At 44.3% G+C, this 25,959-nt stretch overlaps 1 protein-coding gene, 1 long non-coding RNA gene and 1 other non-coding gene across 7 annotated transcripts in view; 1 reads left to right on the top strand and 2 right to left on the bottom strand.

Annotated features, from left to right (window-relative positions):
• ARK2N (arkadia (RNF111) N-terminal like PKA signaling regulator 2N) overlaps positions 1 to 20,614 on the bottom strand; it is an 84,839-nt gene extending 64,225 nt beyond the window's left edge. For all 5 annotated transcript variants that reach the window (XM_061400070.1, XM_061400074.1, XM_061400072.1 and 2 more), the window contains exon 1: positions 20,529 to 20,614. The gene's annotated coding sequence lies outside the window, so the exon portion shown is untranslated. The remainder of the gene's footprint in view (positions 1 to 20,528) is intronic.
• Positions 20,615 to 21,501: 887 nt separating this feature from the next.
• Positions 21,502 to 24,455, top strand: LOC133237703 (uncharacterized). The gene is made up of 3 exons (XR_009733308.1): positions 21,502 to 21,573; positions 22,465 to 22,571; positions 23,067 to 24,455. It is a non-coding gene; the product is annotated as an uncharacterized LOC133237703 (long non-coding RNA).
• LOC133237896 (U6 spliceosomal RNA) lies at positions 22,385 to 22,488 on the bottom strand. Its single transcript, XR_009733405.1, has one exon. It is a non-coding gene; the product is annotated as a U6 spliceosomal RNA (small nuclear RNA).
• Positions 24,456 to 25,959: the final 1,504 nt, after the last annotated feature.

Below are 25,959 nucleotides of genomic sequence, written 5' to 3'. Positions count from 1 at the left end.
TTTGATTACAAGACTTCCACAGGACTAGGGGAAACGGAGATTCCAGTCTTGGAGGACACAAACAAAACCTTTTTTGTTTTGCCAAGACCCAGAGGAAACGAGCAATGACCCCCAGAAGACTGAACCAAAACTACCCGCTAGTGCTGGAGGGTCTCCTGTGGAGGTGTGGGTCAGGAGGGGCTCACCACAGGGATGGGGGCATTGGCAGCAGCAGTTTGGAAAGGTCCCCCTGGGCATAAACCCTCTTGAAGACTGCCATTAACCCAGCACAAAGCCCACAGGGCTGGGTTGCCTCAGGCCGAAAAGCAAAACCCCACCCCCTGACAGATAATTGGATTAAAGCTTTACTGAGCAAGGCCCTGTCAACCAGAGCAAGACCCAGTTTTCCCAGCACTATTCCCTCCCAACAGAGAAGCTTCAGATCAGATCAGATCAGTCGCTCAGTCGTGTCCGACTCTTTGCGACCCCATGAATCGCAGCACACCAGGCCTCCCTGTCCATCACCAACTCCCGGAGTTCACTCAGACTCACGTCCATTGAGTTGGTGATGCCATCCAGCCATCTCATCCTCTCTCGTCCCCTTCTCCTCCTGCCCCCAATCCCCCCCAGCATCAGACTCTTTTCCAATGAGTCAACTCTTCGTATGAGGTGGCCAAAGTACTGGAGTTTCAGCTTCAGCATCATTCCTTCCAAAGAAATCCCAGGGCTGATCTCCTTCAGAATGGACTGGTTGGATCTCCTTACAGTCCAGGGACTCTCGAGAGTCTTCTCCAACACCACAGGTCAAAAGCATCAACTCTTCAGCACTCAGCCTTCTTCACAGTCCAACTCTCACATCCATACATGACCACAGGAAAAACCATAGCCTTGACTAGACGGACCTTTGTTGGCAAAGTAATGTCTCTGCTTTTGAATATGCTATCTAGGTTGGTCATAACTTTCCTTCCAAGAAGTAAGCATCTTTTATTTCATGGCTGCAGTCACCATCTGCAGTGATTTTGGAGCCCAGAAAAATAAAGCCTGACACTGTTTCCCATCTATTTCCCATGAAGTGATGGGACCAGATGCCATGATCTTCATTTTCTGAATGTTGAGCTTTAAGCCAACTTTTTCACTCTCCACTTTTATTTTCATCAAGAGGCCCCTTCACTTTCTGCCATAAGGGTGGTGTCATCTGCATATCTGAGGTTATTGATATTTCTCCCGGCAATCTTGATTCCAGCTTGTGTTTCTTCCAGTCCAGCGTTTCTCATGATGTACTCTGCATATAGGTTAAATAAACAGGGTGATAATATACACCCTTGACGTACTCCTTTTCCTATTTGGAACCAGTCTGTTGTTCCATGTCCAGTTCTAACTGTTGCTTCCTGACATGCATACAGATTTCTCAAGAGGCAGATCAGGTGGTCTGGTATTCCCATCTCTTTCAGAATTTTCCAGTTTATTGTGATCCACATAGTCAAAGGCTTTGGCATAGTCAATAAAGCAGAAATAGATGTTTTTCTGGAGCTCTCTTGCTTTTTCCATGATCCAGCGGATGTTGGCAATTTGATCTCTGGTTCCTCTGCCTTTTCTAAAACCAGCTTGAACATCAGGAAGTTCAAGGTTCACATATTGCTGAAGCCTGGATTGGAGAATTTTGAGCATTACTTTACTAGCGTGTGAGATGAGTACGACTGTACAGTAGTTTGAACATTCTTTGGCATTGCCTTTCTTTGGGATTGGAATGAAAACTGACCTTTTCCAGTCCTGTGGCCACTGCTGAGTCTTCCAGATTTGCTGGCATATTGAGTGCAGCACTTTCACAGCATCATCTTTCAGGATTTGGAATAGCTCAACTGGAATTCCATCACCTCCACTAGCTTTGTTCGTAGTGATGCTTTCTAAGGCCCACTTGACTTCACATTCCGGGATGTCTGGCTCTAGATGAGTGATCACACCATTGTGATTATCTGGGTTGTGAAGATCTTTTTTGTACAGTTCTTCTGTGTATTCTTGCCATCTCTTCTTAATATCTTCTGCTTCTGTTAGGTCCATATCATTTCTGTCCTTTATCGAGCTCATCTTTGCATGAAATGTTCCTTTGGTATCTCTGATTTTCTTGAAGAGAACTCTAGTCTTTCCCATTCTGTTGTTTTCCTCTATTTCTTTGCATTGATCGCTGAAGAAGGCTTTCTTATCTCTTCTTGCTATTCTTTGGAACTCTGCATTCAGATGTTTATATCTTTCCTTTCCTCCTTTGCTTTCGCTTCTCTTCTTTTCACAGCTATTTGTGAGGCCTCCCCAGACAGCTATTTTGCTTTTTTGCATTTCTTTTCCATGGGGATGGTCTTGATCCCTGTCTCCTGTACAGTGTCACAAACCTCATTCCATAGTTCATCAGGCACTCTATCTATCAGATCTAGGCCCTTAAATCTATTTCTCACTTCCACTGTATAATCATAAGGGATTTGATTTAGGTCATACCTGAATGGTCTAGTGGTTTTCCCTACTTTCTTCAATTTAAGTCTGAATTTGGCAATAAGGAGTTCATGATCTGAGCCACAGTCAGCTCCTGGTCTTGTTTTTGCTGACTGTATACAGCTTCTCGGAGAAGGCAATGGCATCCCACTCCAGTACTCTTGCCTGGAAAATCCCATGGATGGAGGAGCCTGGTAGGCTGCAGTCCTTCGTGTCGCTAAGAGTCGGGGACGACTGAGAGACTTCATTTTCACTTTTCACTTTCATGCATGGGAGAAGGAAATGGCAACCCACTCCAGTATTCTTGCCTGGAGAATCCCAGGGACCGAGGAGCCTAGTGGGCTGCCGTCTATGGGGTCACACAGAGTCGGACACGACTAAAGTGACTTAACAGTAGCATAGAGCTTCTCCATCTTTGGCTGCAAAGAACATAATCAATTTGATTTCGGTGTTGACCATCTGGTGATGTCCATGTATAGAGTCTTCTCTTGTGTTGTTGGAAGAGGGTGTTTGTTATGACCAGTGCATTTTCTTGGCAAAACTCTGTTAGTCTTTGCCCTGCTTCATTCCGTATTCCAAGGCCAAATTTGCCTGTTACTCCAGGTGTTTCTTGACTTCCTACTTTTGCATTCCAGTCACCTATAATGAAAAGGACATCTTTTTTGGGTGTTAGTTCTAAAAGGTCTTGTAGGTCTTCATAGAACCGTTCAACTTCAGCTTCTTCAGTGTTACTGGTTGGGGCATAGACTTGGATTACTGTGATACTAAATGGTTTGCCTTGGAAACAAACAGAGATCATTCTGTCGTTTTTGAGATTGCATCCAAGTACTGTATTTCGGACTCTTTTGTTGACCATGATGGCTACTCCATTTCTTCTGAGGGATTCCTGCCCACAGTAGTAGATATAATGGTCATCTGAGTTAAATTCACCCATTCCAGTCCATTTCAGTTTGCTGATTCCTAGAATGCCGACATTCACTCTTGCCATCTCTTGTTTGACCACTTCCAATTTGCCTTGATTCATGGACCTAATGTTCCAGGTTCCTATGCAATATTGCTCTTTACAGCATTGGACCTTGCTTCTATCACCAGTCACACCCACAGCTGGGTATTCTTTTTGCTTTGGCTCCATCCCTTCATTCTTTCTGGGGTTATTTCTCCACTGCTCTCCAGTAGCATACTGGGCACCTACTGATCTGGGGCCTTTTAGCCTCAACCATCAAGGAGCAGACAGAAGAAGCAAGAACCAAAATCCTACAACTAGAACAAAAATCACAATACAGAAAATTACTCAGCATGAAAAAGCAGAAAGTTATGTCCCAGATGAAGGGACAAGATAAAAACCCCAGAAAAACAATTAAATGGAGAAAGGCAACCTTCCAGAAAAAGAATTCAGAATAATGATGGTGAAGATGATACAGGATCTCAGAAAAGAATGAAGTCTAAGACTGAGAAAAATGCAAGAAATGTTTACCAAGCACCTAGAAGAACTAAAGAACAAATGAACAGAGATAAATAATACACTTGAAGGAATCAACAGCAGAATAAGTGATGCAGAAGAATGGATAAATGACCAGGAGGAGAGAATGGTGGAAATCACTGCCACAAAACAGAATATGGAAAAAAGATGAAAGAGATAAGCACAGCCTATGAGTCCTCTGAGACAACATAAAGACACTAACATTCACATTATAGGGGTCCCAGAAGGAGAAGGCAGCTTCTCTGAAGCTCAGCTGGTAAACAATCCTCCTACAGTGCAGGAGACCCTGGTTCGGTTCCCGGGTCGGGAAGATCCCCTGGAGAAAGGATAGGCTTCAGTATTCTTGGGCTTTCCTGGTGGCTCAGATGGTAAAGAATCTGCCTGCAATATAAGAGACCTGGGTTCAATCCCTGGGTTGGGAAGATCCCCTGGAGGAGGGCATGGCAACCCACTCCAGTATTCTTGCCTGGAGAATCCCCATGGACAGAGGAGCCTAGCCAGCTACAGTCCACAGGGTCCCAAAAAGCTGGACAGAACTGAGAGACTTAGCACAGCATAAAAGGAGGGGAGAGAGAGAAAGGACCTGAGAAAATATTTGAAGAGGTAAGAGCTGAAAACGTCCCTAACATGGGAAAAGAAAGAGTCAACCAAGTCCAGGAAGTGCAGAAATCCCTTCCCAGGCAGGAGAAACCCAAGGAGGAACACCAAGACACATAGTAATCAAACTGACAAAAATTAAAAGAAAGAAAGAAAGTGGAGTCGCTCATTCATGTCCGACTCTTTGCGACCCCATGGACAGAGAAGCCTGGTAGGCTCCTCTGTCCATGGGATTTTCTAGCCAAGAGTACTGGAGTGGGCTGCCATTTCCTTCTCCAGACAGAGACAAAACATTAAAAGCAACAAGGGCAAAAACAACAAATAACGTACAAGGGAATTCCCATCAGGCTATCAGCTGATTTCTCAACAGAAACTCTACAAGCCAAAAGGAAATGGAATGATGTATTTAAAGTGATGAGAAAGTTCAGTTCAGTTGCTCAGTCGTGTCCGACTCTTTGCAACCCCATGGACTGCAATATGCCAGGCTTCCCTGTCCATCACCAACTCCCGAAGCTTGCTCAAATTCATGTCCATCGAGTTGGTGTTGCCATTCAAACATCTTATCCTCTGTTGTCCCCTTCTCCTCCTGCCTTCAATCTTTCCCAGCATCAGGGTCTTTTCCAATGAGTCAGTTCTTCTCATCAGGTGGCCAAAGTATTGGGGTTTCAGCATCTGTCCTACCAATGAATATTCAGGATTGATTTCCTTTAGGGTTGACGGGTTGGATCTCCTTGCAGTTCAAGGGACTCTCAAAGAGTCTTCTCCAACACCACAGTTCAAAAGCATCAATTCTTCGGTGCTCAGCTTTCTTTACAGTCCAACTCTGACATCCATACATGACTACTGGAAAAACCAGAGCTTTGACCAGATGGACCTTTGTTGGCAAAGTAATGTCCTGCTTTTTAATATGCTGTCTAGGTCAGTCTAGGTTTTCTTCCAAGGAGTAAGCGTCTTTTAATTTCATGGATGCAGTCTCCATTTGCAGTGATTTGGGAGCCCAAGAATATAAAGTGTGTCAAAAAATCAGAAGTTACCAGAGGGTAGTGGAGAAGGTGGAGGAATTAATAAGGAAAGATCTTCAGAGCAGTGAAACTATTGCTGGATTCTATAATGACAGAATCCCTGGTAGCACAGCTGGTAAAGAATCTGCCTGCAAAGGGGGAGACCTGGGTTCAATCCCTGGGTTGGGAAGATCCCCTGAATACATGGCAACCCACTCCAGTGTTCTTGCCTGGAGAATCCCCACAGACAGTGGAGTGTGGAGGGCTATAGTCCATGGGGTCACAAACAGATAGGAGTGAGCAACTAAGCACAGTAATGATGGACAGGCATTTGTCACAACCCAGAGAACTGTTATATTGTGTTATTCAACAGAGTGTCTCTTTTTCAACACAGAGTGAGCTGTAATACAAATCTGAACTTTAATAACATATCAGTGTTAGCTCATCAATTGTAATAAACAATAAACATCAAACTAATGCAAAGTGTTAATAACAAGAAACTGGAGGAGGGGGGCATAAAGAACTCTCTGTACTTTCTGCTAAACTTTTCTACAAACCTAAAACTGCTTTAAAAATAGTCTATTAATTTTTTAAATTAATGCTGAGGAAATTTGTGGGCTTAGAGCTGCTAGGAGGGCCAACTGTGTCCTTATGAGAGGAATGCCTGGCTGGAAATGAAGCCCACAAAAAACAGCAGTAAAGAGTGAGAGAGAAAAATAGAAAAATAGTGCTCAGATAATATCAAATGAGCTCCCAGACTCAACTAGGCCAGTTGTACACTGGACTGATCACAGTTAAATGAACCTATCAGGGCTCATTTTTGCTTTTTTTAAAAAATCCGTATGGTGACACACACACACGTACAGTCATCTTCTGCATAAGCATCTCCACAGAAACTAGGGTCACAGCATCCAGAAAACCACTGCAGTCAGTGGCTCTGCTTACACAGACTTCATGGAAAAGGTAACATGAGCACAAACTGCATTACTCTGGCCTGTGCTTCTCAGCATCAGAAAACCAACGCCTCTAAGCGGCACTACGAGTGCTGCTGGTCGATTTTAGCCACAACATAAAATACTCAAGCATGAATTAGCTAAAGCCTCCTGAGGCTTTCAGAAAGTTTCAAGGAATATTTGTAAAAGATAAAGGAAATTTCATTTGAAAAACTCCCTAAAATAAAGTTTCTTTCAGTCACTAATGATTTTTAAAAACAAACTGGTAGTTACTTCATAAATATTCTATTGATATTCTTTCTTCAACAAAGAACTGCTTTCAGCTCTAATCTCAGGAACACAGATTCCTTCCCAAGTAATCTGCAATTTCAATAGTAGACTTTCCGTTGATATAACTGTAATAGTATACTTTCTGACTTGCTCACCAAACTCAAAAAACTTACATATTGTAAGAGGATACTGATATCCTTTAGCAAATGCTTGATGCCTGAATAATCAGACAGTTTTAGAAAACCATATCAGTGAATATCAAAATACTTTGAGTCACAGGACTCCATTAACAAAATAACAAATATATGTAAAAAAAGAAATTCATAAATGTTTTATTGTGTATTTGTAGGCTTTTATAAAAGCTGTAATTTAAAGATACACAGAATAAGGGATCTAGCCACACTGACAACTCATCTAAACAATTCTATTTAGGGTTTCAGAACATTTTAATTATTTTTATTAATTACTGTTCATAGTTAACCTGAAATGTATAATCCTCATTTCTAAGAAAAGAATATGTAGGTCAATGGCCAAGTTATATTTAGATATATTTAGACAGATATATTTAGAACAGTTTCTGAATTTCCAACCTGCTTCTCAACCTAAGACTACATCATGCTACACAAGTAGTCTCCTTTAACCAAAATAAAAAAAAATTCTGAACACCTGGATATTTACAAAAGATAAAGTAGGTTATATTTAAAAGATAAAGTTTTAATACAGATTCCTTTTAAAACACATTTTTGTAATATATTTGAAGTCTGATATTCAAAATTTGGTTTTTGTTGCTAAACCATCTGTAGATGACCTGCTTCTGGGCAGCCAAAAAGATCACCCATCACACACACACACATTTGGAATGATGCTAAAGCTGAAACTCCAGTACTTTGGGCACCTCATGCGAAGAGGTGACTCACTGGAAAAGACTCTGAAATTCTTAAGGACAAACTGCTGCTGTGCAGTTAATTCAGCGCTGACTTTTAACTACAAATGCACCGTTAGCATAGCACGTGTCTTTAAAATATACGTAATAATGATACAAGGCTTTAGAAATGAATTTTTTTTTTCAAAAAGTAGCCACCAGATATGCAAATACATGCCATATCTTTGCTTACATCTATTACTCAATTACTACAAGCTAGTAATATTTAAAGAACAAACACCAGGAATTCCTTGGCAGTCCAGTGGTTAGGACTCTGCTTCCACTGCAGGAGGCACAGTTTCCATCACTGCTGAGGGAACTAGGACCCTACTCGTGGTGTGGCTCAGCCCACCAAAAAACACCAAGCCACTGCATCATTTGTTTTTCCCTCGAATGTATAAGAATCCATCTTTTGCATAACAAGATATATCTACATTTTGCACTTAAGAAAGTAAACAAGACTGCTCCTTTGATAGCCTTCCCTAAAAACAAAACATCCATCATTTTGATAGATTTTATAGAAACCACACAACCACCATTTCTTTGTTATCTTCATATGAAGAAAATGGTAGTTTTTCACCCACTGTACCAAATGGTTAATCTATTAAAGTAAAAACTATGCCAATAAAGGAGAGAAAAGGATCTATTAAGCCAAGGAGATGCAGTTTAGTTTCACTGCAATCTAGTCTAAACAAATTTTTATTTTTTATCTGGCAGCACTGTCCGATCAGAAATTGAATGCAGGGTCACAGCAGTGAAAGTGGTGCTTCCCTGGGGCACCAGGAAGTCCCTAAAAACAGTTTTTTAAAGTTCTTTTTTTAAAATAGGCTCAGCCTGAAAATCCAAATACTGTTAGCTGTCTTACAGTTTATATATTCAACTACACACTTTTATTACCGAATTTATGATTCAAAAATGATGCACTTTCCCAGCACTAAAAATCAAAGCAATTGGTCTGTTTCTATATTTTTGTTAAAAATATTTACTTCTTACATAGATGAAACTTAAAAGTCATGTGACCACCAATAAGAATGTAGCTAACTCTAAGATACAGTAACTCTAAGATGAGAAACGCTGGGCTGGAAGAAGCACAAGCTGGAATCAAGATTGCCGGGAGAAATATCAATCACCTCAGATATGCAGATAACACCACTCTTAGGGCAGAAAGTGAAGAGGAAATAAAAGGGGAAGGTGAAAGAGAAGAGTGAAAAAGTTGGCTTAAACCTCAACATTCGGAAAACGAAGATCATGGCATCTGGTCCCATCACTTCATGGCAAATATATGGGGAAAGAGTGGAGACAGTGTCAGAGTTTATTTTCGGGGGCTCCAAAATCACTGCAGATGGTGACTGCAGCCATGAAATTAAAAGACACTTGCTCCTTGAAAGGAAAGTTATGAACAACCTAGATAGTATATTGAAAAGCAGAGATATTACTTTGCAAACAAAGGTCCACCTAGTCAAGGCTATGGTTTTCTCAGTGGTGACATATGGATGTGAGAGTTGGACTGTGAAGAAGGCTGAGCACCAAAGAATTGATGCTTTTGAACTGTGGTGCTGGAGAAGACTCTTGAGAGTCCGTTGGACTGCAAGGAGATCGAACCGGTCCATTCTGAAGGAGATCAGTTCTGGGTGTTCATTGGAGGGACTGATGCTGAAGCTGAAACTCCAGTACTTTGGCCACCTCGTGCAAAGAGTTGACTCACTGGAAAAGACTCTGATGCTGGGAGGGATTGGGGGCAGGAGCAGAAGGGGACGACAGAGGATAAGATGGCTGGATGGCATCACTGACTCGATGGACGTGAGTCTCAGCGAACTCCGAGAGTTGGTGATGGACAGGGAGGCCTGGCATGCTGCGATTCATGGGGTCGCAAAGAGTCGGACACGACTGAGCGACTGGACTGAAATGAACTGAACTGAACTCTAAGATAACAGAATTTCCTCCTTTCAAGACAGTAATGCTATGAAACAGATTATAGCTTGCATCTCCTTCTAACTCATTTTTTAAGTAGTAGTAACTCATCTCACATGCCAGTAAAGTAATGCTCAAAATTCTCCAATCCAGGCTTCAGCAATATGTGAACCTTGAACTTCCTGATGTTCAAGCTGGTTTTAGAAAAGGCAGAGGAACCAGAGATCACATTGCCAACATCTGCTGGATCACGGAAAAAGCAAGAGAGCTCCAGAAAAACATCTATTTCTGCTTTATTGACTATGCCAAAGCCTTTGACTATGTGGATCACAATAAACTGTGGAAAATTCTGAAAGAGATGGGAATACCAGACCACCTGACCTGCCTCTTGAGAAATCTGTATGCATGTCAGGAAGCAACAGTTAGAACTGGACATGGAACAACAGACTGGTTCCAAATAGGAAAAGGAGTATGTCAAGGCTGTATATTATCACCCTGCTTATTTAACTTCTATGCAGAGTACATCATGAGAAACGCTGGGCTGGAAGAAGCACAAGCTGGAATCAAGATTGCTGGGAGAAATATCAATAACCTCAGATATGCAGATGACACCACCCTTATGGCAGAGAGTGAAGAGGAACTCAAAAGCCTCTTGATGAAAGTGAAAGTGGAGAGTGAAAAAGTTGGCTTAAAGCTCAACATTCAGAAAACGAAGATCTTGGCATCCAGTCCCATCACTTCATGGCAAATAGATGGGGAAACAGTGGAAACTGTCAGACTTTATTTTTTGGGCTCCAAAATCACTGCAGATGGTGATTGCAGCCATGAGATTAAAAGTCGCTTACTCCTTGGAAGGAAAGTTATGACCAACCTAGATAGCATATTGAAAAGCAGAGACATTACTTTGCCAACAAGGGTCCACCTAGTCAAGGCTATGGTTTTTCCTGTGGTCATGTATGGATGTGAGAGTTGGACTGTGAAGAAGGCTGAGCACCGAAGAATTGATGCTTTTGAATTGTGATGTTGGAGAAGACTCTTGAGAGTCCCTTGGACTGCAAGGAGTCCCAACCAATCCATTCTGAAGGACATCAGCCCTGGGATTTCTTTGGAAGGAATGATACTGAAGCTGAAACTCCAGTACTTTGGCCACCTCATGAGAAGAGTTGACTCATTAGAAAAGACCCTGATGCTGGGAGGGATTGGGGGCAGGAGGAAAAGGGGACGACAGAGGATGAGATGGCTGGATGGCATCACCAACTCGATGGACGTGAATCTGAGTGAACTCCGGGAGTTGGTGATGGACGGGCAGGCCTGGCATGCTGCGATTCATGGGGTCGCAAAGAGTCGGAAATGACTGAGCAACTGAACTGAACTGAACTTCCCTAATATGTAACTGGAATCAAGGTTTAAAAAAAAAAAAAATCTTGACAAATCAAGTCATGTGTCTTTAAAACCACTCTTGGGTCTTTGTCAAACTTTGCCTACTCTATACCTAGAAATTTTTTTATTAAAATCCCTGAAGTGTTTTGAAGCTTTGCCTGGTTTGGGTTTTTATTTTACTTTATTTATGTCTGTGTTGGCAAGTCTTTGCTGCTGTGTGTGCTTTTCTCTAGTTGCAGAAGCAAGGACTACTCTCTAGCTGCGGTGCTGGGGCTTCTCACTGCAGTGGTTTCTCTTGTTGCAGAGCAAGGGCTCTAGCGCCCTTGGCTTCGGTAGTTGTGGTACATGGGCTCAGTAGTTGTGGCTCCTGGGCTTTAGAGCACAGGCTCAGCACTTATGGACCATAGGCTTTTGGTTTTAGTTGCATGTGGGAGCCTCCCAGACCATGGAACAAATCTGCGTCTCCTGTCCAGTGGTTAAGACTCCATGCTTCCTCTAAAAGGGGTATGGGTCTGATCCTTGGTCAGGGTGGTAAGATTCCACATGCTGCATGGCGCAGCCAAAAATAAATTAAAAATAAAAGAGAAGTTTAAAAAAAATTACATAGAATCAGCATTATTTCTAATAGAGTAATTTTCATTTTATCTTTCCAGATAAAATAGACAAAACAGACACAACTGCCAACAGCCTAGTAAAGCTGCTCCTTTACATTTCGAACACTATATAAAGTGGCTGTATATTTATAAGGATGCAAAACCAGACATCATGAAACTAAGCATCTTAAGCCACATAATGCAAACAACGTAAAAAACAGTATTTTACTAAAAATCAAAATCAAACTCCCTCTCTCCAGATATTTAGTTCTTAGAAGACATTCTACTACAACAGTGATGTTCCCAAATCATTTAAAATAGAAGAATTAATCTCTTTTCTATTTTATATACATAAATACTAACATACTCTAATGACAACAGTATTCTTAAGTACCAATATCTCAAAATAAATTTTGCTTTTGAAGGACTTCTTTCAATTATTTGTCAGGATTTGGGGTAAGCTTTTCCACTGAGAAGTTGTAGCACAGATAATGTGGACAGTGCAGAAATCAAAACTCGAGATTGGCGTTCCTTCACAGCTCAGTGGTAAAGAATCCATCCGCCAACGAAGGAAACCCGAGTTTGATCTCTGGTCCCGGAGGGTCCCACATGCTGCACAGCAACTAAGCCCATGTGTCACAACTGCTGAGCCTGTGCTCTAGAGCCCAGTAACCTCAACTACTGAGCCCACACGTCGCAACTACTGAAGCCATCATGCCCTAGAGCCCATGCTCTGCAGCAAGAAAAGCCACTGCCATGAGAAGTCTGCGCACTGCAACCAGAGGGCAGCTCCCACTCGCTGCAACTACAGAAAAGCTCACACAGCAACAAAGACCTAGCGCAGCCAAAATAAATACATAAATGCATTTATTTAAAAAAGATCAAGATTGAAATAAAAACATCCACAGAATTACACTACAGTGGAAACAACCCTTTCTACACAGCAACTCATCTCTTCCTTTCCCTCAGCTCTCAAAAGAAAAAGGTTGAAGAGGCTGTAACTATAAGCAAGACCGAGTATAAAGACTCAGAACTGGGAATGATGTAAGGCATTCAGAGTAAAGAACTGTGAGTAAGTAATGGGCAATGAGCACTATCAGCTGCTAACACTGCAGAGACCCAAACATTAAGTGCCTCCTGCTGCAAGTATGCAGCATCACCTAGAAAATATTTTTGCCCCCTCAAAGAAAAAATGAGAATAGAGATAATATATTACAGAAACCAAATCTACTCAACCTTTAAACCTAATATCAATTAACAAGAAACACAGGAGACTGGTATACCACTACAGCAATGTTAACTGGAAATTCAAACTGTGGGAAGGCTCCTGTTTTTTCAACAAATAACTGTCCAGGAAAAAGAAATGGGGGTGGGCGGGGGCGGGGGGGGGGGGTGATACCTACAGATTACAACACAATGCAGAGACCTACTGGACTCAATCTGAATAACTGTAAAAACACACTTATGAGATAGGAGAAATCTGAACATCAAATAGCAGATGCCATCAAGAAGTACTGCTAACTATTTTTCAGTGTGATAAGTTATTTGGTTTTTTTTTCCTTCAAGAGTGAATGTGACTAAAACACACTCGAGTACAAAAGGGCTAGAGTGCAGAAAAGGAACACTAAAAATTAATGCAGCTGAATGGATCTGGCCTACTCGGAACTGAAAAATAAATTATGAGATTGCAACCAGGGGAAGAGAGTAGCTTTACTTGCTTGCCAGCCAACCTCTTCTCCACTGATATAAGCTCTATAAATAGGCCCCAAGTGATAATGGCTGCTCAAATCACTTCATGTTGCAGATACTACCACCGCTGACATGCATCTGGCCCAGAACCAGTGCTGTGAATAAACTAGCATCCAGAAAGCAGCCAAGGAAGTTATCAAATGTAAAGAATGCACCGGCGCTAACAGACCCTCTAAGTACTCATAAGCACTATTAGTGTAAATCAAGAACAATTTTAAAGCACAGGTTCTAGATTTCCTCCAAGATTTCTGCTCTGGCCATTTTCTATCTCCCTCAGAACAGGATACAAATAAAGATGGGTTACCACACACTGGGACCTGAGGTCCCCTAAATATTGCCAAAAACCTATCATGCCCTCAGGCTCATAGCAAATAGTAGAGATAAATAATGGGGAACCCTTGATGATATAATGCTGATTTAAGAATAAACTATGCTTCTATGCTAGGTTAAAACTAAGGCAGACAGGATACTGCTTAAAATCTTGACCACGTGAGGTTCTTGTTCTTAGTACAGAAAAGAAAACAGTCCTGTTTTCCTAGAATTTTAGTCCACACCCAACTTCCCCATCCTCAACAATATCTTTCTCTAATTATAACACACCTAACAAAACGTTGACTCTGGACATCATAGAAGCTATTTTTTTAAGCCAAACAACTCAGTAAAAAAATAACTTCTACTGATTCCTTTGGTCAGTACCTGGTTTCCAGAATGTTAACCATGCTAATGAAAACTTGAATTTGTCTTACCTAAACACAATCCTAGTTTATCCACATTCTTGGGAATGGCTGCTGCAAACAAACAAGATCTAACATTTAATTTTGTTGCTCTTTGAACAACAATCAGAACAAATTTACCAATACATGGACTTTAAGTCCAGGCAGAGAAAAAAGTATTTGGTACACGAACTGGCAGTACGAAAAAGAAAATTCAAGTCTCCAATCATTTTCTTTTACTCTTACAGACCCGTTTAAGAAAAAATCATTTTCCAATATCTGATTTTAAATTATTTTATAAATGAAAATACTAACTCCATACACTAGTTGTCTGGTTATCCAATACTTTTTTTCTCCTACAGCCTGCTTTTCTTCTCCACATTTTAGAGCAGGAAAGAAACAGAAATCATCTGGTTCCCTAGATTTGAGTTCCTTCAGCATAAATTTCTCTTATTTTTGTGCCCATCTCCACCTGGTGCCTGAGTGCTCAGAAAATGGGTTTTTAGTTTAACCAGGTATAACTGCCCCACCCTCAAATTAAGTTCTGCCGACAGATTTCTATTTTTGATTAATCTTCACGTGAAATGTGGGAGACCTGGGTTCGATCCCTGGGTTGGGAAGATCCCCTGGAGGAGGGCATGGCAACCCACTCCAGTATTCTTGCCTGGTGAATCCCCGTGGACAGAGGAACCTGGCGGGCTACAGTACATGGGGTCGCAAAGAGTTGGACACGGCTGAGCAACTAAGCTCACAGCACAACTAGAAAATACTCATCCAAGTAGTTTTAAAAGTAAATAAAGTCAAATTAATAACTCAGGACTTGCATCATCTATCTATTGGCTATTTCAAGTGACAGAATCTGAACAAAGAGGTATGAGGTATCTATTTTGAATAAAGACATGAAAGAGAATAGAAACAAAACTTAAACCCTATTAACGGATAGACTTGTGGTTGCCAGGAACAAGACAAGTAGGGGAATGGAAAGAGAGTGGGGTTATGCAATACAAGCTAGCATATACGGAATGGATGAACAATGGGGTCCTGCTGGATGGCCCAGGTAACTACACTGGATATCCTGTGATAAATCATTGTGGAAAATAATATAAAAAGAATGTATACACACACACGCACACATATACCTGTTCACAGCTGAATCACTTTGCTGTACAACAGACATTAATACAATGCTGTAAATCACATACACAGTTCAATAAATAACGCACACTGCAAATTATTTTAAAATCATATTTACTATTATTCACTTCTATTAAAATGCTATGATAAATGTGTATAATATATATAATACATATTCTCTCTCCTGGCAGTTTAGAAATACGAGAGAGTAAGACAAACAAGGTAATTGTAGTTTCACCTTGTCCCTTTCTTTTACCACAAGGACCTGTAAGCCGTATGTGAAAAGTGACTGAACATCAATCTCACTTCTGCTAAAAGAAACTGCCCACACAGAAGCAGGAAACACTGTTTACTTCCCTAAGTTCAATCATGAGTTCTGAAGAGTAAGGTAAGCAGTTTCAATGAAAGCACTGGCCACACCATCCAAAATCACTGATACTCACAACTTTGCTTAGGCTGTTCCCTAGCCTGGAATGTCCACCTGGAAATCTATTTCCAGTTCCAAGTTTAAATGTGTATGTTTTCTTCAACCTACCAACCTTCAGGTGGTGAATTCAGACAAAAGTACAGTATTCAACACTATAAAGAAAGGATTAGGTTTGTACAAAAGTAACTGTAGTTTCAGACCATGAATTTTAAATCATTATAACTAGGCTCATACACATTTTTATTAATCAACTGGAAACCATTACAATCAACACATTTTTGCCAACAAATCAGTCTGTCCCTACAGTGTAAAAATACATGCTTCAGTATTCAACTAACTCTTGGAAAGCATTTTCTGCCTTCTGCTGGTTGTGGAAGCATTTTCCCTGCAAGAAGTTGTCTAGATGCTTGAAGAAATGGTAATCAGTTGGTAAGAGGTCAGGTGAATATGGCAAATGAGGCAAAACTTTGTGGCCCAATTTGTTCAACTTTTGAAGCACTGGTTATGTGACATGCGGTCGGGCACTGTTGTGAAGAACTGGGCCCATTCTGCCGACAAGTGCTGGCTGCAGGTGCAGTTTTCAGCGCATCTCATCAATTTGCTGAGCATACTTCTCAAATATAATGGTTTCGCCAGGACTGAGAAAGCTGTAGTGGATCAGACCAGCAGCAGACCACCAAACAGTGACCATGACTATTTTTTGGTGCAAGTTGGGCTTTGGGAAATGCTTTGGAGCTTCTTCTCAGTCCAACCACTGAGCTGGTTGTTGCCAGTTGTTATATAAAATCCACTTTTCGTAACACACCACAATCTGATCAAAAAATGGTTCATAGCTGTTGCACAGCATAAGAGCAGATGACACTTCCAAACAATGATTTTTTTGATTTTCAGTCAGATCATGAGGTACCCACTTATCGAGGTTTTTCACCCTTCCAATGTGCTTCAAATGCTGAATGACCACAGAATGGTTGATATTGAGTCCTTTGGCAACTTCTCATGGAGAGGAAATGGCAACCCACTCCAGTGTTCTTGCCTGAAGAATCCCAGGGACAGCAGAGCCTGGTGGGCTGCCGTCTAAGGGGTCGCACAGAGTCAGACACGACTGAGCGACTTAGCAGCAGCAGCAGCAGCATGTAGTTGTAAGAGGATCAACTTTGATGACTGCTCTCAATTGGTCACTGTCAACTTTGGATGGCCGGCCACCACATCCTCATCTTCAAGGCTCCCATCTCCTTTGCAAACTTCTTGAACCATCACTGCAATGTACGTCCCTTAGCAGTTCCTGGGCTAAATGCGTTGTTGATGTCGCAAGTTGTCTCCACTGTTTTACAACCCATTTTGAACTTGAATAAACAAATCACTCTAATCTGCTTTTTGTCTAAAATCATTTCCATGGTCTAAAGTAAATATAAAGTAAACAGCAAGTAATAAGTCATTAGCAAAAAAACAAAGTGAAAAATACCCATTAAAATGATGTGTAACAGGACTTCCCTGGTGGTTCCAGTGGCTAAGACTCCCCAGGTCCCATTGCGGGGCCGGGGTTCAGTCCCTGGGCAGGGAACCAGATGACACATACATACCAGACCTGGCACAGCCAAATAAACAAATAAAAATTTTTAAATGATGTATAATATAACCACATTTATTTAAGAATGTATGCCAATATCAAATAGCAAAGTTCAACAATGCAAATCCACAATTACTTTTGCACCAACCTAAATATTATGCCATGAAGACAAAGAGGAAGCTTAAATATGTATTATTAAGTCAAAGCCAATCTGAAAAGTCTACATACTGTATGATTCCAACTATATGACATTATGGAAAATGTGAAACAGTGGTAACAGTAAAAAGATCAGTGACTGCCAGTCGTTGGAGGTTGGGTGGGATAGAGAGATGGACAGACAGAGCATTTTTAGGGTAGTGAACGTACCCTGTAACACCATAAGGATGGATACATATCACTACTCATTTGACCAAATTTACAGAAGATACAACACCGAGAACAGCACTGTAAGCCTAGGAAAAAAAAAAAAATTAAGTTTCTTTAGCATCAAGGCCTGCCAGTCACACTCACCGAGCACCAGCAACAAGAGCACTACTGGCGCACAGCAAGCGACCAATAAATTGGTGCTGGGAGAATGAAGAGGTCCCATCTGAATGTTTGGTCTCTGTTTTCACAATGGCTCTTCCCCTCTTCTACAGTCTCATAGCTTTTTATTCAATTATCAATGTCTATTCATTTTTACTTACACAGCAAAGTTTATTTGGCCCTAATAAAAATAATACAGAATACCAAAATCAGTGTGGTTCAAAAGAAAACACATTAATAGTACAGCATTTTTCACCTTTTACAGATTTTCTCAATTACTGCCAATTCAGTAAATATGAATATAAACTGTTTTCATGGTGCCAGTTACTTGCAAGAAAATCAGGAAGGTCTAAGATCATTTGTCAAAGTTACAAACATACGGTCTCGGTCTCCAGTGTGTATGTATGTGTGTGTGCTTAGTCGCCTAGTCATGTGGGACTCTTGGTGATCTTATGGACTGTAGTCATCAGGCTCCTCTGTCCGTGGGGATTTTCCAGTCAAGAAGACTGGAGTGGGTTGCCATGCCCTTCTCCAGGGGATCTTCCCAACCGGGGATCAAACCCAGGTCTCTTACATTGCAGGCGGATTCTTTACTGAGCCACCAGGGAACTGAGCCACCAGGGAAGCCCATGTGTGTGTGTGTCTGTGTCTACGCATACATGTATCACTTCCAAACTTTCAAAAGAAAGAAAACATTCTAAGTGCCCATATGTCAACTCTATTCATGCACACATCAAAATAAAACCATAAGACTCAAGATCCCAGCAAAACAACCCCTTGAATAATGAGTAACTATACAACCCCCAGAAGTTACTAGTCATACACACAAGGGTAATGTCACAAATGAAACAGAACCTTTGAAGAACAAACACTGAGCATTCAGTTCTCTCAGAACCTCATTAAATTAGAATCTAAAGGTAAATCTATCTTTAATCATGCAAACTATAAAACAAAGAGCATTTATGACACTCTTTCATAAATGCATTTAAGAATAATACAAACTGAATTAGTCAGTAATGTAACATTATGAGCTTAATATGAAGCTAACAACAGAGAAAGTTTCCAGTCCCAAAATCTAGTCCATCCTATTTTTCACAAATAAGATGTCAGAAAAAAAATTTTCCCATTAAGAAATCATATTTAGCTGACACTTCAGGTATAATTACCTTGAAGTTTCTCCTTTCCTATTTTATGTCTTGAAGTTAACCACTTTGTTAACATTATAAAAAAGGTATGGTTTCACATGTCAAGATTACAGTGGTACTGAAAAGCACTCTGAAAGAATATGATTTAGAAATGTCTTTATTTCTCATTTTACGAAACTGCATGAAATATCACTAAAGCTCTTCATAAAGTAGCATATAGGTCATCACAGTAAATTTCATCACAAGTTTCCTGAATTCAAATTTAATTCCTAGTTTTATATTTACTGTGCATAAAGCACTCAAGTAAGTACTGTATTACCCAGACTATTTAACAAAAATATTACACTTCCTACTAAAAAAGATCAACACTGTCACTCCTCAGGACATCAGGTAACAACTGTAGGCCTCCAAAAATGCTTGTTAAAAGGCAATGTTCTTACTGAAGGGATCCAGATTGCCAGGATCAGCAAAACCACATTAGAAAGTTAATAGCCTCCCTCCTTAAAATATCCCAAGAGAAGAAAGAGAGTAATTTCAAACTGTTAACACACGACACTACACAAGAGCCTAAGCAAAACTGCCAGATGTATTTGTAATGAAAAGGCCCGACCTTGACAAAGCATCATCAGTGGGTTTTGCATCCTACTGGGTGGAAGGATTCAGAAAGCAGAAGCTCAGGCGAGAAACCAAAAGCACATCCAGCACAAACTGCTCAAGCGGTTCAATCTGGAACAGGTACGGACGTTCATTCCTTCAACCTGTGAGCATCTATTCTGTGATAGCAGAGAGGACGATTTAAAAGGGAGAATGAATGACCGGCTGAGGTTCTGTGGGGAGTTGCCGCCCCAAGACACTGAAATCGGTGCTACGAGAAAATAAAGTACAAAGTACGAAATACCACTGAGGAAAAGAGAAAGATGATGATGAAGTTGAGGCTGGTCAGGTTACATCCTCGTCGGGTTTTTCTAAACAGAGTTGACAAATTCGCCAGAAAGAGGTCAATTTTGGAGACTGACACATCCCTCCCATTGACCAGGGGGGCGTCTGCCGACCGAAGAAGGTAGTGGAAGCGCCCAAAAACGCAGGCGGCGCCAAGCGGGAGAGAGCCTTCCTCCCTCCTCCCAGGCCTTAGCAGCCGCGGTGCTGGGGCGGCCGCCCGGGCTCTCAGAGGAGTCCGAGCAGGTGTCGGCGCCAGATTCCCGGCTCGCGGGGCCAGTAGAGTTGGCAAAGCCGCCGCGGCCACTACGCCCGGCCACCCGGGGTCCCGGAAAGTTGCGCGAAAGACAACTCCGGGACCGCGAAGCCGCTCCCCACCTCCCGCGCGCGGCCCACGGGCTGCGACACCTCCAGCCTCCGGGGAAAGGGATCCACCGGGGGCAGGAAGCGGGGAGAAGGGTTCGGCCCGCCGGGCCCGGAGGACGCGAGGGTCACCGGCGAGCCAGTGAGCCAGGGGTCGGGCTGTTTTCGTCCCTCCAGTCGGCCGCTACCCGGGCCGCGCCTCCCGCCGGGCTCCGGGCTTGAAGACCCGGCGCCCGACAGCCCTGCCCGTCACGACCCCGGCGCCCTAAACGCCGCAGAAACCTCGCCCGCGGCCCGCACCCCGTCCCACTGAACCTGACCCCCCGCTTCCCCGGGAAGCAGCCCGGGTCCCACGGCTCGGACCGGAGCCGGGCCGCGGCCCTGGGCCCCGTCGCGCCTCACCTGCGCTACGCAGCAGCCCCGCACCTCGTCGCCCGCTCCGCGCGCGCCCCGTCGGGGCACGCACCGAGCCCCCCCTGGCCGGTTCCCTCCGGGCCGCGGCGACTAGGAACGCGACGGCCCCACCGTCGCCTTCTCTCCTCAGCACAAGCTCCAGCGACGAGTAGAGGGTTGCGGTCAGGACCCCCACCGGGGTCAAGGGGAGGCCAAAGCGAACCCCACCGCCTCCGCAGCCTCCTCCACCAAGTCCCTTCACTCGTCCGCGCCGCCCGGAGAAAATGTCACCAGAGGCCGTTCCGCTCGGCGCCTCACTTCCGCCCGGAACCACAGAGCCCTGAGCCCGCCCGGCTAGAGCGGCCGCTGCGACGGGGAACCTCTAGGGACGAGCGCGGGAGGCCGAAAGGAAGCCAGACAGCGCCATCTGGCGGGACGGACCCCACGCTCCTCCGGCTGCAGCTCGCCTGGCGCGCGGGCATCGGCCTCCCGGGTTTTCCCACGCTCCCTGTATCCGCTCAGGCAGTTCCCTTCCAAGAAATGTCTTGCCCCCGGGGGGCGGGGGGCGGGGGGTGTCGGGAAGCCAGTCAATACAAGCCACGGATAATGCCCTAAGAGAAAGTCGGCGCTCTCTTTTCTGTGCGCTGCTCAGGACTCACCCCTCCTGAGCGTTACCGAAGGAAGCTCTTGGCGTTTGAATCCTTGAGTCACGCCGGCAAGGAAGTCCGCTCCGTTCTCTTCCCCACCTTTTCGCGGATGCCCACGGCTCTACTCGCGGAGACTTGGCTGTGCCTCTCTGATGCAGTGGCATCAACATTCCGTTCAAGTTTTCTGGATGAACCTTGCACGCCTTGCAGACAGACCGCCACCTGCTGGTGAGTCAAGAGTCCCCCAGAGAAACTCCGCTCCGCCCCCTACGCGCTATGCAAGACGCCCCAAATCCCACCTTTGCAGTCACTCCGGATTTGCACTAGCGCGCCCTGAGCTTTCGACGCCCTTCGCTGAGGTCTGGGATCGAGGAAGAAACGTGCTGGACGCGAGACCTGGAAGAAAGGTGAGGTGGGCTTAAGAAAGAGAAATCTCACAACTCAAGATCTGGCCAACGCTTCGCTCTCCCTAAAAGCAGGGTTTTGAGAAATAAATGAATACCTAAGGGCTTGAGGAGAAAATGTCAAAGGGATTTACCTTTTCAGGAGCCGTGCTGGGAGTTGGGGTGACATTCCACTGGAGGACATTCTGAAAATCACAGCGCCGGTTCCATGCTTCCCTTAACGTCAGTCTCCCCTTTAGATCAGGCCCTCCAGCTCCCCCAGTTCACTCATTTATGCCTCCTGCCTACAGGCATGGGAATTTCCCATTCCTTCATGAGTAGATTGATAAAATAATAATAATAGCTAACTTCTCTGAATGCCTGTTATGTGCAAGACACTGTACTATGCATCTAAATGGACTCATTCATCTAATTCTCACAAGAACTCCATGGGTCTGGTGGTATTCTTGGCCCCAGATGACAAAAGTGGAGCCAGACAGTGGTAAAGTGACCTGCCCACGGTCGCTCCTCAGAAAGTGGCATGACACCGGCAGCCCAACTCCAGAGCCTGCATTCTCAACTGCTACCACCACGTGCCTCCTTGAAATTCAGTGAGAACATACTATGTGCCAGATAAACATTTTGTTTATGTGTGTTATCTCATTCATTTATTTCCCTGCTTCCTTAGTCCTCAAGGAATTTGAGAGGTTTTGGGGGTAGTGACAAGAGCCCAGGCTCTTTCAGGAGAAAAAGAGAAAAGGACTAACTACTAAGATGACAGCTGTCGGTCTGAAATGAATGAATGAATAAGGACAAATACATTTTTTTTTCACTAAAAAATAAGGAATGCTTCTCGAATTTGCATGTCATCCTTGTGCAGGGGCCATGCTAATCTCTGTATCCTTCCAATTTTAGTGTATGTGCTGCCAAAGTGAGCACTACATTCAGTTTTAAAACAGCCTCTCCACGATCTTATCTCATCAGTGCTGCAGAGATGCTGAAGCAGGACCCTGACTTCTGAGGTACTGACTTGTCTCCTTCTGTTTGATACCAACAAGTCAATTCACTACAGTGAGTGGACTGCTTATTTTTGGAGTCTGGGGAGTTTGATATCCTAATTATTAATAACCCTATTACTGCTGGGCTTCCCTAGTAGCTCAGCTGGTAAAGAATCCATCTGCAATGCAGGAGATCCCAGTTCAATTCCTGGGTGGGGAAGATCCCCTGGAGAAGGGATAGGCTACCCAGTCTCCAGTATTCTTGGGCTTCTCTTGTGGCTCAGCTGGTAAAGAATCCACCTGTCAATGCAGGAGATCTGAGTTCGATCCCTGGGTTGGGAAGATCCCCTGGAGAAGGGAAAGGCTACCCACTGCAGTATTCTGGCCTGGAGAAGTCCATGGACTCTATAGTCCATGGGGTCGCAAAGAGTCAGACACAACTGAGCAACTTTGACTGACTATTACTGCCATATTTAGATCCCTAAATAGGGCGCTTGCTGTCTTCTTCCCCTTCTGTAGGAGCAGGAAGTGCTGGACAGCTGATCCTACTTGTCTTGGAATTGCCTCCTGGAATCTCCTGTGCGTTATATACTCAGCCCTCCAAGCTCCTGAAATCTCATCTCCGTAAAACCAGCCCAATCTAAACCACATCCTGTTGCCTCTGTAGGAAATTTCTCTCAAGATCCCTTTGCTCACAGATACTGTCCTATCACTGTGTCTACCTGTTGCCCTCTCTGTGGAGTTACTGCTGCATCACATCAGTAGTTCTACTCAGTCTGTCATAAACCCTGGAGGCCCAGCTTTGAGTCATCTTCAGCTTCATTGCTTACACCTGATTCATCGTTGGACCTGGGGTTGGGCTGACAGCAGGCGCCTAGTCAGGATGTGGCCGGCCTTGCTTTGACTAGTCTGTTCTCTCCTGACTGAGCAGGTTACTTTCAAAATTTGCCCCTGTAAGGCGGACACTATTGTTAGAACCACTGGTTAGATGAGGGAAATGGGGGATCCGAGGGATGGAACCTTCAGCTCTGGGCTACCCCTCCCTCATGTAACCACCCTGACCTTTCCTCCCCTGCCGGCATCAGCAGCCTCTGCTGCAATCTCCCTGCACCTGCCGTGAGGCCATGGAACGGTTGAGTGCAGGGAGGGGTGGTGGTGACCGTCTTCACTGTAGTGGCCTCATAATTTCATTCAGGTCACTATGTCCAGAGTTAACATCCCCTGTTCTGCCTCACAGCGTCATCCCACAGAATTAAAGTAATGTCCCCATATTGGAAGGCCATCCGGAAGCAGGCTGAGTAGTAAGGTGACTTGGTCTCCAGGACTGAGGGCTTTGGGGTCTGGACAGATCTGGGTGTGGATCGGGTCTGCCTCCCTCGAGCAGAGTGACCTCCGGGCAGTTCTGTAACCTCCTTGAGACTCAGCGTCCTTGCCTGTCAAACAACTTCTTGTGAGGGGTGAGGGTGAAATGAGTTTAGGTAAAGCTCCCAGCACTGCTCTCGGCTCAGAGAGAACACTCGCAACAAGGCTGTTGTTCAGATGGCAACACTCCAGGTCAGCGCCTCCCACAAGCACAGACTCACATGGGTCAAGTACGGTGGTGTTGCCATCTCCAGGGACTCATATTTCCAGAGCAGCAACTTCACGTGGAACCAGAATGGAGCAGGGAAAAAGGATGCCGTGAACGCAGAGGCACACCACCACCGCCCTGCTCTGGGCCTCTGGGGTGGGTGATGGTGGCTCCTCTCTCTATGGTTAAGTCCCTCTTTCCAATCAGGTGACACCCCTTCTATATGTAAAGTCTGTAAGTCTATTGAAAAGTGGAAATAAGTGCAAAGGACAGTTTTAACTTTTTCAATGAGTATGTGTTAACCTCTCTTTAAAAAAAAAAATCTATTTGTTTTTGGCTGCGATAGATCTTCATTTACTCCACGTGGGCTTTTCTCTAAATGCGGTGAGCAGAGGGGTCTGTGCTGCCGTGGTGTCTCTTGTTGCAGAGGACGGGGCTCTGGATGCATGGGTTTAGTTACCCTGCACCATGTAGAATCCTCCTGGACCAAGGATCAACCCTGTATCCACTGCATTGGCAGGCACATTCTTAACCACTGGACCACCAGGGAAGTTCCTCTCTTTTTAAATAAAAGAATAGCCCTGGGAATTCCCCGGTGGTCTAGTAGGTAAGACTGCACTCGCACTGCAGGGGACATGGCCCCATCCCTGGCCAGGGAACTAAGATCCCATATGCCGTCAGTTCAGTTCAGTTCAGTTGCTCAGTCGTGTCCGACTTTGCGACCCCATGGACTGCAGCATGCCAGGCCTCCCTGTCCATCACCAACTCCTGGAGTTTACTCAAATTTATGTCCATTGAGTTGGTGATGCCATCTAGCCATCTCATTCTCTGTCGTCCCCTTCTCCTCCTGCCTTCAATCTCTCCCAGCATCAGGGTCTTTTCAAGTGAGTCAGTTCTTTGCATCAGGTGGCCAAAGGATTGGAGTTTCAGCTTCAGCATCAGTCCTTCTAATGAATATTCAGGACTGATTTCCTTTAGGATGGACTGGTTGGATCTCCTTGCAGTCCAGGGAACTCTCAAGACCATAGAACATGGCAATAAAAAAAAGAACAGGTCTGTGTAACAGCGCCTGACCCTGTGGGACCTCTAGGGTGGGAAGGGTGAGGATTTCCCCTGTTGCCTCATCAGTACTAGCACCCACCGCCCATCAACACAGCTGCTTTTCCATTCGTAACATCTGCCCTCCTTTGCACCCGTCGTGCATCTTCTTTCTCATCCATCCGACACAGCAGAGAGTTCCGAGGGGGTTTGACCGAGTTGTCCTGCTCTGTGGTGGACACACTCCATACGTGGATGGGCATGGATGGAGGAAGTCTAAGCACCTAAGCTGCGGAGACACAGAAAACTGAAAAGATGTCAAAACAAGAAAGTGGCACCAGCTGCCAAGTGGGTGAGAAGCTGGGAGGAGGGCGACAGGCTTGCAGACAGCTGTTGAGAAGGAGGAGGGCTCAGCGCCTGGAGGGCAGCGCTCGGGCCGACCTTCCTCGCAGCCGCCTCTGTGTCCAGCTCGGGGCCTGGCAGACAACACGGAAATAAATGTCTGTGACTGAAGGACAGCTGTGCAGAGAAGCTGACCTTTGGGGGCAAGGGGACAAGAGGTGGAAAAGTCCCCGGGATGTCTGAGGGATGACAGCCTGAGGGCCTGGCTGCCCATGGCTGGACAGCGAAAGTGGGAGCCCTGAAGGTAGTAAGTCAGAGGCTTAATATGAGTGGAAGGAGCTGGGGCTTCGTTTTTTAAACACTCATGGGGAAGCCGTGTCCGAAGTTCTCACCAGACTTCTGGGGAGTGTTCGGGTCAAGGCCAGCAGAAAACGGACCCTCCCGGCCCACTTGGAGAGGAAG

The sequence above is a fragment of the Bos javanicus genome, chromosome 24, assembly GCF_032452875.1.
Source record: "Bos javanicus breed banteng chromosome 24, ARS-OSU_banteng_1.0, whole genome shotgun sequence".
In the NCBI taxonomy this organism is placed as follows: domain Eukaryota; kingdom Metazoa; phylum Chordata; class Mammalia; order Artiodactyla; family Bovidae; genus Bos; species Bos javanicus.
This window is presented reverse-complemented; position numbering and strand designations above follow the sequence as displayed.